Source organism: Eubalaena glacialis, chromosome 7 (genome assembly GCF_028564815.1).
Source record: "Eubalaena glacialis isolate mEubGla1 chromosome 7, mEubGla1.1.hap2.+ XY, whole genome shotgun sequence".
NCBI classification, from domain to species: domain Eukaryota; kingdom Metazoa; phylum Chordata; class Mammalia; order Artiodactyla; family Balaenidae; genus Eubalaena; species Eubalaena glacialis.
This window is the reverse complement of record NC_083722.1, coordinates 112,283,340-112,297,647: the sequence shown is the minus strand read 5'-3', so window position 1 is coordinate 112,297,647 and position 14,308 is coordinate 112,283,340. Positions and strand designations below refer to the sequence as shown.

The 14,308-nt window shown below is 52.9% G+C and overlaps 1 long non-coding RNA gene across 1 annotated transcript in view; it reads left to right on the top strand.

Annotated features, from left to right (window-relative positions):
* The window catches only part of LOC133094871 (uncharacterized), a 249,813-nt gene that overhangs the window by 55,309 nt on the left and 180,196 nt on the right, over nt 1–14,308 (top strand). The window contains exon 2 of the long non-coding RNA XR_009701520.1: nt 12,119–12,252. This is a non-coding gene — a long non-coding RNA (uncharacterized LOC133094871). The remainder of the gene's footprint in view (nt 1–12,118; nt 12,253–14,308) is intronic.

Sequence of the window (14,308 nt, the reverse complement as noted above, 5' to 3'; positions counted from 1 at the left end):
GTGTGTGTGTATCTGGAACCGTGTGTGTGTGAGTGAGGCGTACCTAGTGAGCAGTGATTGAAGTGTGTGTGTTTGCTTACCCCACCCCGCCGGTGCAGAGGCCCCGTTTCCACATGGGGACGGGGGACTGTCCCTTGGAGCCGCAGCCCAGTGACAGCCCGCACCTCTCCAGCTCCCTTGGCCCCCTCCACCCATGGCCTCCTGACTGCCCTGCCCCTTCTCTGGACTCCGGCCTCATCCTGGCCCACCTACATGGGTCCCTGGCAGCCCGAGCCCATGCCTCCACCCTGGGCGTGCTCGCAGTTTCTGCAGACACCGTCAGACTGGATGGCAGGGGTCCCTAGCAGACCCTTCGTTGGGACATTTTGGCAGCCCCTAGTCCTCGTGCCCGTTGTGGGCCTGTAGGACCTGGTCTTGCAGGGTCATCCTGCCGTATGACTCGGCCACTTTTGTGAATGAAAGAAGGCACTGCTGATGGTCACACAGGGCAACAGGCACCAACCAGGACTGTCCCAGGAAATCGGGGACAGCCACCTGCTCCGAGTGCCCATGCAGACCCCTGCCCCATCCCGCAGGGGCCATCCTGGGGCCACGCTGACCCAGCTGGGCGGCTCTGGCCACACCTTGCTCACTGGGGAGCCCATTTCCCCCTCTGCACGCGGTGGCCAGAAGGGGATGCAGGCGGATGCTCTGTCCATGGAGGGTGCACCCGCCCCTCCCACTCGCTCACTTTGGAGCAGCTGCTCCACATCAGGTGGGTTGCTGGGCGCTGGGGGAGCCACAGGGACACCCCGCCCCAGTGCTGCCCTCCTGGAGCTTGTGTTCCGGGGGGGCATCGAGAGGCAGAAGGCAGACGCTAAACAAATAACACAGACAAACACAAAATCCCACCTGTGGGGATGCCACCAAGGGAACCTGGCGCCGTAGGTGCCAGGAGGCTCCTGGGAGGGCCCAGAGCAGGGGCGGCATGTGCTCAGGCCCAGTGAGGGGAGACGTGGGGGGAGGTGGGCTTTGGGAGAGGGGAGGGGATGGGGCCCCTCGCAGGGCTTAGTGGTGCTCGGTGAGGCCCCTTTTCTCTTCCTGCTGTGTTGAGGAAGATGATGCTGTGGGGAGGGAGGCCGAGGGGTCAGTGCAGGGGCGGGTCCTGGGGCCGGAGGGGTCAGGGGAGCACCTGGACGCCTGGCTGATCGTGCTGGGCCCAGCCACACGCTGGCTCTTTGGAGCATCCCTGGCCTGGTTTGGGGACAGGCGAGCTGGGTCCTGTCTGGGGCGGGCAGGAGATGGCCCTCGTCCAGAAGGACAGAGAGGTGCCCCAAGGGGTCAGACTCACTTGGCCATGAGCTGCTGGGCCGGCCCCAGGCCATGTTGTCAGCGAGGGTTGAGGGTCGAACTCTGCAGTCTTCTCCCTAGGTGTCCTTTGCGTCTTCTCGCCAGAGGTGTCATGGGAGTGAGAGGGTCCATGCTCCCTGGGGGCAGCCCAAGCCCAGGCCCAGGCACATGGGGGGCAAGTGATGGGCATTTCCTCCCCGACCCTGGGCTGGCTCCCAGCTCCGCAGAGGGGAGCTCCGCCTCCAGAACAGGAGGGCCAGGCCTTCTCCGCAGCCTCAGTCCCTGGGAGGCTTTGTCCACTGGGGCCTGGGGTCTTCCAGCGGTCTGGACCGAGTGCCCTGGTTTGGCTGATGGGAAGCCTGGGCCTGAGGACGGGTAGCACCGGGCACAGGAAGGGCCCTGCAGAGAATGCAGGTGGTGCTGTCAGTGGTGGGCCTTCTCCCATGGCTCTGGGCTGATGGCCCCCTTGCTAAGAGGCCTCTGGGGGTCGTGACTCCGCCTTCCCTGTGGGGTGGGTGGCCTACAGCCAATGATTGATTGACATGGGGTTCGGGGTTCAAAACTCCAGTCCCCTGGCCTCGGGGTGGGACGGCCCTGGGGCAATTCAGGCTCCATCACCCCTACTGGATGGGCAGAGGCAGATGAGCTGGAACCCGTCCCTCTGTGTTTTTCTCTGGCCTCTCCCGTCCCTCACTCCCCTCCTCTAGAGGCCCCCCCACCCCAGCAGATGGCCAACACAAGACCCCGTGAGGTCGGCTCCCCCGAAAACTGCCAGCCAGCCCGCCCAATGCTCTTGTTGCAGAGAAGAAATAAGGAACAAACGCACGGGGGGCTTTCCCTGCCCCGCCTCTCCGTGAGCCACTGGGGGTGGTCTGGGGCGGCCACAGTGTGGGTTTCTATAGAACGGAGTCTTATGAGCATTAGATGTAGCCTGAGCCTGGGCCTCTTCCTGTGGGGTAGAGTGATAATTAGGGACTCAACACGGAGGGTGTTAGCTTAGGGTCCCTTAGGAAACTGAGGCCCAGGTGCGAGGCCTTCTCCAAGGGCCCAGGCCCCCACCCCAAACACAGGTGCCTGCTGCCAGCTCCCAGGAGAAGGACAATCCGGCCTTGAACCCAGCTGGGAACTGTCCTTCCTTGAAAAACCCTGCCAGGATGCTGCAGGCACCGCAGGTGTGCTGAGGCCGTCAACACGCAGGCCTGTGGGACAGACCTCGGGCAGGAGCCGAGCGGACGGGGTCCTTCAGTGTGCTTGCTCACAGCTGTCCTCTGCTCACAGACACAGGCCAAGCGGGGCCTCAGCTCACGGGGCGGCATGCTGCCTGCTCCCCACCTGCCACTGTCGCGCTGAGCCATCCTGGGCAAGGAGCTGGCCTTCTGTGAGTGGATGTGAGGCCGTGCAGCCTGTGCATATGTGTGAACCACAGCCTCGACTGGGGGAAGTCAGCTGTCAAGCACAGTGTTTTAAAATGTGCTTATTAATGTGCTTATTCATCTGGCTTGTTTGCTGCTTTTATAAATATTTATCATTGTTGTCGCACTGACATTCCCTGGGAGGAGGTGAGAATGGGAGGGGAGGACGGGATGTCAGAGGGGAGCTGACAGGCAGAGGGAGCAGGGGCGGGGGCCCCAGCCACAGCGGGGGGCGTGGAGGGAGCCGGGCTGGGGACCCCAGGGGAAGGGACAGGAGACCTGGTCCAGGACCCACCAGCACGATTCAGAAGTGGGCAAGGATGAGTCGGGACTGCGAAAGTCATGTGCCTTCTGTGGAGTGACAGGGTCCTTCACCACTCACGTGGCTATTTATTAAACACCAACAGTTAGCACTGGCTTGCTGTACGCCAGGCACTGTTCTGAATATTCACTTTTTTAATCCTTACAAACAACTCAATACGAAGGGACTAGTCTCCCCATTTTACAAACAAGGAAACCAAGGTACTGGGATTGAGTTATGTGCCCAAGTCATGCAATTTTGCACAGAGCTGGGATCTGAGCATAGTCAGCTGGTTGCAGAGCCCCAGCCCTTAACCACTGCACCATCCTTGGTGCTTGCAGTAGACACTCAACAAATATCTGCTGAATGAATGGATGGATGGATGGATGGATGGATGGATGGATAATGGATGATGGATGAACGAATGGATAATGTATGTATGGATGATGGATGGATAATGGATGGATGGATGGATGGATGAATGGATGGCTGGATGGATGATGTATGGATGATGTATGGGGTAGATAATGGATGATGGATGGATGGATGGATGAATGGATGATGCACGGGATGGATGGTGGATGTATGGATGATGTATGGGATGGATGATGGATGGATGGATGGATGGTGTATGGATGGATGATGAATGGATGGATAATGGATGATGGATGGATGGATAATGGATGGATGGATGGATGGATAATGGATGATGGATGGATGGATGGATGGATGGATGGATGGATGATGATGGATAAAGGATGATGGATGGATGGATGGATGGATAGATGGATAGATGATGATGGATGAAGGACGATGGATGGATGGCTGGGTGGATAATGGATGGATGATGGATGGCTTTGAGGTCCCACGCATCCACTGCCTAATTTGCTCACTGTGTAACCCTGGCCAAGTTGACCAGCCTCTCTGTATGCCCCTTATTACATGAGGGTGGTGGAGACATGTTTTAACATGGCAAACTGGTAGCCCAGGCATGAGCTTCGTTTGGCTCACACAGTGTTTTAAACGATTTCAATGGCTTGTCAAAATTGAAAAATATGGAGATTTCATGTAAAGTTCCAGATTCCAGCTATATGTGAAAGAAGATGGTTCTCTTGCTCTGGGGGCTGCTTTCTGTCACCTGGGGCCATACCTGGCTGCAGCAAGGGGTCTGCACCTGCCAGCTCTCCCCTGTCATGCCTGGCCTGGGTAAGCGAGTGAGACTCTGCTCTAAAGCATGTATACCTGAGGAGGCCTTTTCTGGAAAAAGAAAGAGCAGACATTCATTGAGTGCTCCCAGTGAAGCCGACACTTTGTTTCTTAACGCCTTTGGCATGTCTGTGAGCTGGTTCCCTGTGGTCACCGAGGCTGCTTGTGACACGGGTCAAGGGAACAGTGAGGGGCGTGGCCTGCCGGCACCACCCATTTTGTGGATGGAGACACTGAGGCCCCAGGGCTTACACGGCTTCCCCAGGATCACACTCGTGAGTGGCAGAGCTGGGACTGGGGTCCAGGTCGGCCTGACTCCCCCACCCCCAATATCAGCTGCCTCTGGTTAGGATGCCGTAACCCTTGGCAATCCCAGGCCGTCTTGGCTCTGCATGCAGGAGTCTCTGTTCCACCATCTCCTGGAAGCCTCTGGTTTGTCCCCTGTCCTGACCCTTCATGGCGGGAGCTCTGAAACATTTAATTGAGGTATTACACACAGGTAGCAAGTGCACACGTCTAAGTGTGCAGCTCAGAGGCTGCTCACACAGGTAGACTCCTGAACACGCCGGGGTCAACATGCAGAGCACAGCTTACAATGACCTTTGTGTTATTTTTAAACACTGTCTCCTGTCAACGGCTGAGCTAGCTCCTTGTCCCCACAATGTCCCCATCACCTTGGGGGTGCCTGGCCTCCTCCAAGATACACCGTCAGTCCTATTTGAGCAAAGGTGTGAGGAGCTGCCTCAGGGTCAGGGCAGGTCTCCCGGCCTCAGTGGGGCTGTCCAGGGCAGGGGATGAACAGGACCTGTGGTCTCTGATGGAGTGGCTGCAGGATCATTTATTCCTTCAATAACTTCAACTAAATATGGTTGTCCTTTATCTGGACTTTTAGCGTGGATGTGGTCACCTAACATTGAAGAATATCAGTTGTCCTCAAAACTGTGTGTTCAAAGCCTTCTGCGTAAGTGTCTTTGTGACTGGGGGCTGGATGTGTCTTCTGAAACATAATTCCAGACGAACAGGCTGTAAGATACAAAAGGTGTGAGTGTGTTGACATCAGTGTAAGGGCTTCTTTGCTTTGAAGGTCACTGAAGAAGGTTCGCAGACAGGCGGCTGGTTGGGGAGGATCTTTGCGATGTCTGCCCTGATGGGACTTGGATCTGTGCTGGTCGCTATGTGCGTTGACCGCACAGTGTCTGCGGGGAAAGTCCTGCAAATCAACTAGAGCAGCAGAGGAAAATAGGCAAAGGCCGAGTCGGGAACCACAGGAAACCAGACTCACCACCACTCAGAGGAACACGGGTTCAGACGACGGGAGAACCTGTCAGTTTCCCCTGCTAAACCGATAAAAATGGGAGCCAGTGGATGTGTGATGTGTGCTGGGGCTGCAGGGACCTCAGGTGGGAAGCAGGTGGGCCCAGCGCCAGGAGGGAGCTCTCACGGCACCTGGTCGGGGCGAGCGCATGCCCATGGCCTGAGCCAGCCAGCCACTCCCGGTTGGTCCACGTCCATCCCTGAGACCTCACGCCCTGCGGGCAGGCAAGTGCCTGCAGGGTCCTTCGGGGATGGGGGTGGTTGGTAGAGAGTCGCACAGACAAGCCGGTCCCCTGACAACATGGAACAATCGTAAAACCAGCGGTTGGTGGGGAAAAACACACAGCGTGAGGCTCAAACGTAATACTGTTTACATAAATTAAAATACCCACGGAAGAGCAGCACTCACTTTAAAAGCACACGTACAAAGCACACCCATCGAGCACAGGCCAGTCACCTTGAGTGGCAGGGGGAGGGGTCAATGACTAATAACCCGAAAGAGAGGAACCTTCTAGGGCCCGACGATGCTAATCGGCTACAAAGTGAGGAGTGTGGTTAATGCAGCCCTCCACACCTGAGGTCCAATTTCCAAAACAAACAAACAAAAATTACAGAATTGCCTCAGGATTTTTTACATATATATATCACATCTTTTTTATCCATTCATCCATTGATGGACACTTGGGTTGTTTCCATATCTGGGCAATTGTAAATAATGCTACAGTAAACATAGGGATGCATATATCTTTATGAATTAGTGTTTAGTTTCCTTTGAATAAATACTCAGAAGTGGGATTGCTGGATTATATGGTAGTTCTATTTTTAATTTTTTGAGGAACCTGCATACTGTTTTCCACAGTGGCTGCGCCAGTTTACATTCCCACCAACAGTGCATGCATGAGGGTTCCCTTTTCTTCACATCCTCGCCAACTTTGTTATTTCTTGTCCTTTTGATAATAGCTATTCTTTTTTTTTTTTTTTTTTTGGCCGTGCCATGCAACTTGCGAGATCTTAGTTCCCCGACCAGGGATCGAACCTGTGCCCCCTGCGTTGGGAGTGTGGAGTCTTAACCACTGGATCGCCAGGGAAGTTTCTGCCGCAGGATTTTTCAAAGAACTTAATAAACTTGTTCTAAAATTTGCATGTAAGACTACAGTAGTTCAGATAGTGACGTTCATTTTGAAGAAGCAGAGCAAAGAGGCTCAATTCGCTCCAGCAGATTTTAACACATCCTGCAAAGCCAGGGTCAGAGAGAGGCTGGCAGGAGTGGACACAGTCTATAGATGCTCCAGGCCGGCCGGGGGGGCAGCAGGATGCCTCTGCCCAGTGAAGCCTCCTTCTGCACCCACTGGCTCTGTGTCCACAGGGAGAGCACTCACTGGGCATCGGCCCTGTCCAGCCTGGGCCCGGTGCCAGGTGTGATGGTGAGAACGACTGACTGGTCTGTGCTCGGGAGCTCCCAGGGCAGGGGCAGCAGTAGCCACACACTCACTTTCAAACCGTGATAATGAGTTGTGACGAGAAAGTCAGGGGGCTGGGGGCTCGGGGTGGGGGTGAGGTGGTCCAGGAGGGCTTCCTGGGAGAGGTGGCATTTGCTCGCTCGCTGAGGCATGAGTCTGTATACGCTGGGTGGGGCGTCGGGGGTGGAACGTGTTCCAGGGAGGAGAGGAGTATATGGGTCTTGTGGAGGCGGGAGGGTGGGATGGATTTGGGGAGGCGAGGTGGCCTCTACCTTGGGGAGGAGTCTGGAGATCCTTGAGCCCCTGTGCCCTCATTTAACTCCGTCGCCGTTCTATGGGGCGGCCTTTCTTTCCCACTGCCACTTCTCAGAACCCTCAGGAACTCACAGGGTTTCAGAGCCGAGGGCCCACTTTGCAGAGGAGATGAGATGGTTCTGGGGGTAATGCTGTGCCTGGGCCCTCAGGTTTTCCGGCTTCTGATCATCCTCTCGGCACCCGGCATGTCGGACCCCAGCCTCTTCCTCTTTCAGGAGCCCGGGGCCTCCAGTTTAAGCAAAGCTGCCGGGTGCTTAAATGCTATCATTGATTATTGTAAGGGCTTATGAGCCTTATTGGCTTAGATTTGTATTTGCAGGAGAGCTGTTCATCTTAAATAAACATGTTTTGAATAATCTCTGACTATTTATGGAGCATAGAGCTGTCAGACAGAATGGAGATGGAGGTTCCTGCAGTCACTCCCTGGCTGCTGTGTGCCGAGCCATCATCAGAGACGCTCCCAGCTGGACAGCCTGGAGGGCTTGGGGGGTTATCATCTTCAAGTATTTGGTTATTTAACCTACAATAACCACTTAATAAACACAGTAAATTACTTCCAGGTTTAGAAATATTCTCTGCTCCTCCTGCCTATCCCGGGACCACCTGTGTTCCCGAAGTCCCAGGGACGGTGTTCTGCCCCAGCCCCGGCTGCACTGGTGCTGGGAGTTGCTCAGGCCTCCGATCTGGGGGGGCCAGGGTCAGGGTGGGGGCCCCTTGCTCTGTTTTGTGCCTTGAGCTGGGGTCCACATCCCCTTCCCAGCAGGAAGGCCAGGTGGCAGCCAGGAGGATGGGGCCCAGGCCGGCCTGACAGAGCCCTCCCCGCCACCTCCCTTCTCCACGGTGAGCTGCACGCCCACCCCATCGTTCGTGCTTGGACCAAGCAAAAAATTCAGGGAACTTCTACGCATCTTATAATCAGCATGAAGTCGCCACTGCTCCCGTCACCCGCTCCGTCACTGTCCATCACAATCCAGCTGTAACTGAGCATTTGCTCTGTGCCCGGTGCCACTCTGAGCACTTGATACAGGCTCACCCGTTTTATCCTCCCCACCGAGCTGCGTGGCAGGAACCATTTCAGGGGTGGGCAGCATTCTTAGTCCTGCCTTCCAGTTAAGGAGCCTGGTGAGTGGCTGTGGCTGGACCCTGGCCTGAGCAACCCAAGTCCATGCGGCCACCCACCTCGCGAGGGGAGCCCACGTGAGAGGGGTGGGATGGTTCCGCAGTCCCTCTCCACTGCCGGGCACTCTGCGTCCCTCAGGAAGGGTCCCAGTGGGCCATGCCATTGGCACAGTACCAGTCAGAGGCCCCAAAGAGGGGTGCATCCACCCTGGGAGCACCCCGACAATCCATGAGGGTGCAGGAAGATAACACTAAAATTGCCTCAGAAAAAGCAACCTAAATTAGACATTACATAGACATTAGAACATATATTGGTGTGTATATACTGATGTGCATGCTACAATTTTTTATCTGATGGGGAAGTGAAACAAAATGTAATAGACATCAAGGAAATGTAAATTAAAACTAATGAGATACTGCCACACCCCAGGAGGATGGTTAGAACTAAAAGGATGTATTTGTCTGCTCTCACCACTTCTATTCAGCTTTGTGTTGGAGGTTCTAGCCAGGGAAATTAGGCAAGAAAAACAATAAAAGGCGTCTAGTTTGTAAAGAAAGAAGTAAAACAATTCCTATTCATAGACAACATGATCTTGCATATAGAAAACGCCAAGGAATGCCCAAAATGACTATTAGAGCTAAAAAAGAAGTTCAGCAAGGTTACAGGATACAAGATCAAATGTATTTTTCTTCACTAGCAGTGAGCAATCCAAAATGAAATTAGGAAAACAATTTGTTTACAGTAGCATCAAAAAGAATAAAATGCTTAGGAATAAATTTAAAGAAGCGCAAGTCCTGTGCACTGAAAACTACAAAACATTGTTGAAAGAAATTTAAAAAGACCAAAATAAATGGAAAGACATCCCATGTTCATGGATTGGAAGACTTAATATTGTTCAGATGTCAGTCCCCCCTAGATTGTTCTGCAGATTGAACACAGTCCCTATGAAAATCCTAGCTGCCTTTTTTGAAGAAGTTTACAAGCTGGTCCTAAAATTCTGTATTAGTCTGGGTTCTCCAGAGCAATAGAAACAGTAGGGTGCATATCTACCTATCTATCTATCTGTTTATCCATCTAGAGATTTATTTTAGGGAATTGGTTCATGCGATCATGCGGGCTAGCAAGTCTGCCTTCCGCAGGGCAGGCCCTCAGGCTGGAGACCCAGAGAAGAGCTGATGTTGTACGTGGAGTCCAGAGACGTCTGGAAGCAGACTTCCTTCTTCCTCAGGGGACCTCCCTCCATCTTTTTTTCTTGAGGCCTTCAACCCCTTGGATGAGACCCACCCACATTATGGAGGGTCATCCGCTTTGCTCAAAGCCTACTGATTTGAATGTTAACCACGTCTAAGAAACACCTTCACAGCAACATCTAGTCTGGTGTTTGGCCAAAACCTGGGTACCATGGCTACCATAGCTTTGTCAAGTTGATGCATAAAATTAACCACCACAAGCTCTTATGGAAATGCAAGAGACCCGTAATAGCCAAAACAATCTTGAAAAAGAAAATGTTGGAAGGCTCACACTTCCCAGTTTCAAAACTTACTACAAAGCTACAGTAATCAAGACAGTGTGGCACTGGCATAAGGATAGATGTATAGACTGGAATTGAAAGTCCAGAAATTAATCCTTACATCTACAACCAACTGACTCTCAACAGAGGTGCAAGTTCATCTTTCCCAAACTATCCTGGGACAATGGGAGGTCCACATGCAAAACAATAAAGCTGGACCCCTACCTTACAGCACATACAAAAAGTATCTCAAAATGCATCAAAGATCTAAATGTAAGAGCTGAAACTATGAAAATAGAAGAAAACATAGATGTAAATCTTTGTGACCTTAGATTTGGCAGTGGTTTTTTATATATGACACCTAAAGCAAAAACAACCAGTCAAAAAAGTAGGTAAATTGGCCTTCATTGAAATTTAAAACTTTTGTGATTCAAAGGACATTATAAAGAAAGTGGAAAGACAACCCACATAATAGGAGAAAATATTTTCAAATCATATGTCTTATAAGGGACATGTATCTAAAATATATTTTTAAAATTCTTATAACTCAACAGTAAAAACGTACAAATAACTCAATTTTAAAATGGGCAAAGGACTTGAATAGACATTTCTTCAAAAGAGATATACATATGGCTAATAAGCACATGAAAACATGCTCACATAATTAGCCATCAGGGAAATGCAAATCAAAACCACCGTGAAATACCTCTTCATACTCACTATGATGACTATAGTTCAAAAGATAAAAAATAACAAGTGTTGGTGTGGAAATGTGGAGAAATCAGAACCTTCATCACTGCTGGTGGGAATGGAAAATGGTGCAGCCGCTGTGGAGAACAGTCTGCTGATTTTCAATCTTCAAGAAGTTAAACATAGAGTCACCACTACAACCCAGCATTTCCACTCCTAGATATATAGCAATACTTGAGAGAATTGAAAACAAATGTCACACAAAGACTTGTACATGAATGTTCATAGCAGCATTATTCATTACAGCCAAGAAGTGGGAGCAACCCAAGTGTACATCAACTTGGGGCCTTCCCTGGCGGTCCAGTGGTTAAGACTCCATGCTCCCAGTGCAGGGGGCACGGGTTCGATCCCTGGTCAGGGAACTAAGATCCCGCATGCCACACAGCGCGGCCAAAGAAAAAAAAGAAATGTCCATCAACTTACAAATGGACAGAGTGTGGTAAATCTATACAATGGAATATCATGCAGCCTATAAAAAGGAATGAGCACTGATTTGTGCTACAGCACTGGCAAACCTACAGACACTAAGTGAAAGAAGTCGGTCAAGAAAGGCCGCATTTGTGGGGCTTCCCTCGTGGCGCAGTGGTTAAGAATCTGCCTGCCAACACGGGACACGGGTTCGAGCCCTGGTCCGGGAGGATCCCACATGCCACGGAGCAACTAAGCCCACGCACCTAGAGGCGGTGCTCTGCAATAAGAGAAGCCACCGCAATGAGAAGCCCGCGCACCGCAACGAAGAGTAGCCCCCGCTCGCCGCAACTAGAGAAAGCCCGCGTGCAGCAGCAACGAAGACCCAACGCGGCCAAAAAATAAATAAATAATAAATAAATATATAAAAAATAAAAAAAGAAAGGCCACATTTGTATAAAATATCCGGGATTGAGACAGAGGAATGAGTGGCTGACCAGGCTGGGGAAGGAGGCAACTGGTGTCACTGCTGGGGGGGTTGGGCAGGGTTCCTTCTGGAAGGGGATGGAAATGTTTGCCGTGGTGATGGTGATGGTGGTGATTGCGCAACATTGTGAATATTCCAAAAACCACGGAACTGTATACTTCCTAAGGGTGAATTGTACGGTATGTGAATTACATCTCAGTCCCTAAAAACAAGGAATGACAGGTACTGGTGAGAATGAGGAGCGACCGGAGCTCTTTCATGGTTGGTGACAGTGTGAAATCGTGCGGCCACTTTGGAAAACTGACCGTTTCTTGTAAAATTACATATATGGGTATCTACCCATAGGACTGTGCCCATGGGTGGGTTTTTTTCACCAAAATAACATGGACAGTATTATTCTTAGCAGCATTACTCATAATAGCCCCCCAGTGGAAGCAACCCAGATGTTCAAAAACAGCAAAAGGGGAAGATCATTGTGATCTGATAATGCAATGGTGTCTACACAGGGTGCCATGGTGTCTACACAGCAATGACAGAGTGAGAAGCTGCTCCGTGCGACCCAGAGGAATCTCAGACAGAAGACGACGCAACTGTGGAAGAGCACACGGGGTGACTCCATCCACATGGCGCTGCGGGGCAGGTAAGTCAGCGGCGGGAGTGATGCCTGGAGCAAACAGGGCACAGAACTGTTGTCTTTAAGTGTTGGTCGGGGCAGCAGTGACGAGGGTGACACCCATGTAATGTTTCTATTCGAGCAATGCCTTCAGATCTGTGGACTTAAGCCTGTTGTAGTTTGGTAATTTTTCAAGTGTCGGGGTCACTGGGTGCTGGGCAGGTCCTCCCAGAAGCAGGCAAGAGGGAGAAGGCCCCAGATTCTGCCCTGAAGCTGCTGCCCCCGGCCCTGGAGAAAGAGGGTGGTGGGGGTCAACCCCTGAGAGGGCACGGGCTCTGTCACACACGGTCGAGTCCAGCCTGGCAGCACAGGCCCTGAACGCTGGGAGGGGCTGTCCTCCCAGCGGCCAATCCCCAGTGGTCCCTTGACCAGGGCATTCTGGGATGGGGGGCTGAGCAGCCTGCAGGGCCCCCTTGACAGGAGCTTTGGGCCGCGTGGGGGCAGCTGGCGGCCGCGTGGAGTCGGGGTGTCTTGGGCTGGCAGCTGCCCACTCTCTGAGGGTGTTCTCCTCCTGCCTGTTCCCTGGGTCCCAGTGTGGGCCACATGCTGGTCTGGCGCAGAGCAGAGGCAGCCCGAGGCTGGCCGGGCCACACTCATGTCACACGTCCCCACGTGACTGTGACCCAGACCTCTCCAGCCTGGCCCCTCTGCCTGCAGCCTGGGGGCCGTGGACAGGCACTGGCCAGGAGAGGACAGTAGCGAGTGACCCCGGTTCTGGGGGCCCAGGGGTGGCTGGCCGAGCGTGGGGGGCGGCTCTGGGCCTCCCGCCTTCAGCCTGGTCTTCTGAAGACTCCCCTCCTTGCGGGGGTTGTGACTCTGAAGAGGGCACCGTGGGAGGCTCCAGTCCCCCGTCCAGGTGCATTGTCTGTGGGTCGTGTGGCTTCAGAAGCACCACCAGTAACTTGCTGGGGCTCCCGGGAGAGCTGTTTCATCTTCTGGTGACACCAGCCATCGGCAAAGTGCTGTGAGGAAGGCAGAAGGCCTTCCTTCCATACTGCTGAGTGTGCCATCGCCGGGATGCTGGCCGGGTGTGAGTGGAGTGCTGGCCTGGCCAGGGTGGGCACCCACAGTTAAAGGGTATCATGCTGGAGAAGGTGCAGGGCACAGCAGGAGTTCACACAGGGCCCTGGCAGGGAGCAGGCTGCAGCAGCACCAGGGGAGGGGACGGTGATTGTGGGGCTTGGGGCCAGGCGCAGGGTCGCAGCCACCGCGTCATGGTGGGGGTAGGTGGGGTTGCCTGGCCTGGCACACTGGGCAGCGGCCTGGGAGACGGTGGGCAGAGGGGCGGGAGAAGAGGGCTGGGCCTGGCTCAGCTGCTCCGGCTGCCAGCTGTGTCTGTGTGTGTGTGTCTGCCTGGCGGGTCCCGTCTCCTCTCCTCTGCTGTTGACTCTTCCTTAAACCGCCCCCAGATTTTACATTTTTGTCTTAAAAAAATTTTATTGTGGAGCATGTCACACGTTCAAAAGTGTGTAAAATGTATGTGTGTGATGTAGATCAGTAAATGAGCCTGTAATGAACAGAACGTTTCCAGATTTTGGGGGCCTCCGTGTGCCCTCCCCATCACACCTGCCACCCCCCAAACCATGACGACCATTGTCAAGTTTGTGTTAACCCCCTCCGTGCACCGTGCAGCTTACCCCCGTGTGAGCACCCAGACAGCATATTGTTTAGGCTTTCTGGCTGCTTTTTTTTTTTTAACTTTATGTAAATGGAATTGGACCTGTGTACTCTTCTGTGCCTTGGTTCTCTTGGATGACATTGTTTCTGAGAGTCATTCACAATGACGTGTGTACCCAAAGATCAGACATTTTCAGTGTTGTCTGGAATCCCATTGTTTGAATGTGCCCTGTTTCCTTGTCCGCTCTATTGTGAGTAGACATATGGATTGCTTGCAGGAATTTTTTTCTGTTCAAGAACAATGCTGCTGGGAGCATCCTCACACACGTTTTCTGGGGCACATAACTTTCTGGGGTGTAGGAATGAGTTTCAGGGTCACGGGGATGAGAACAGTGCGGGATTCTAA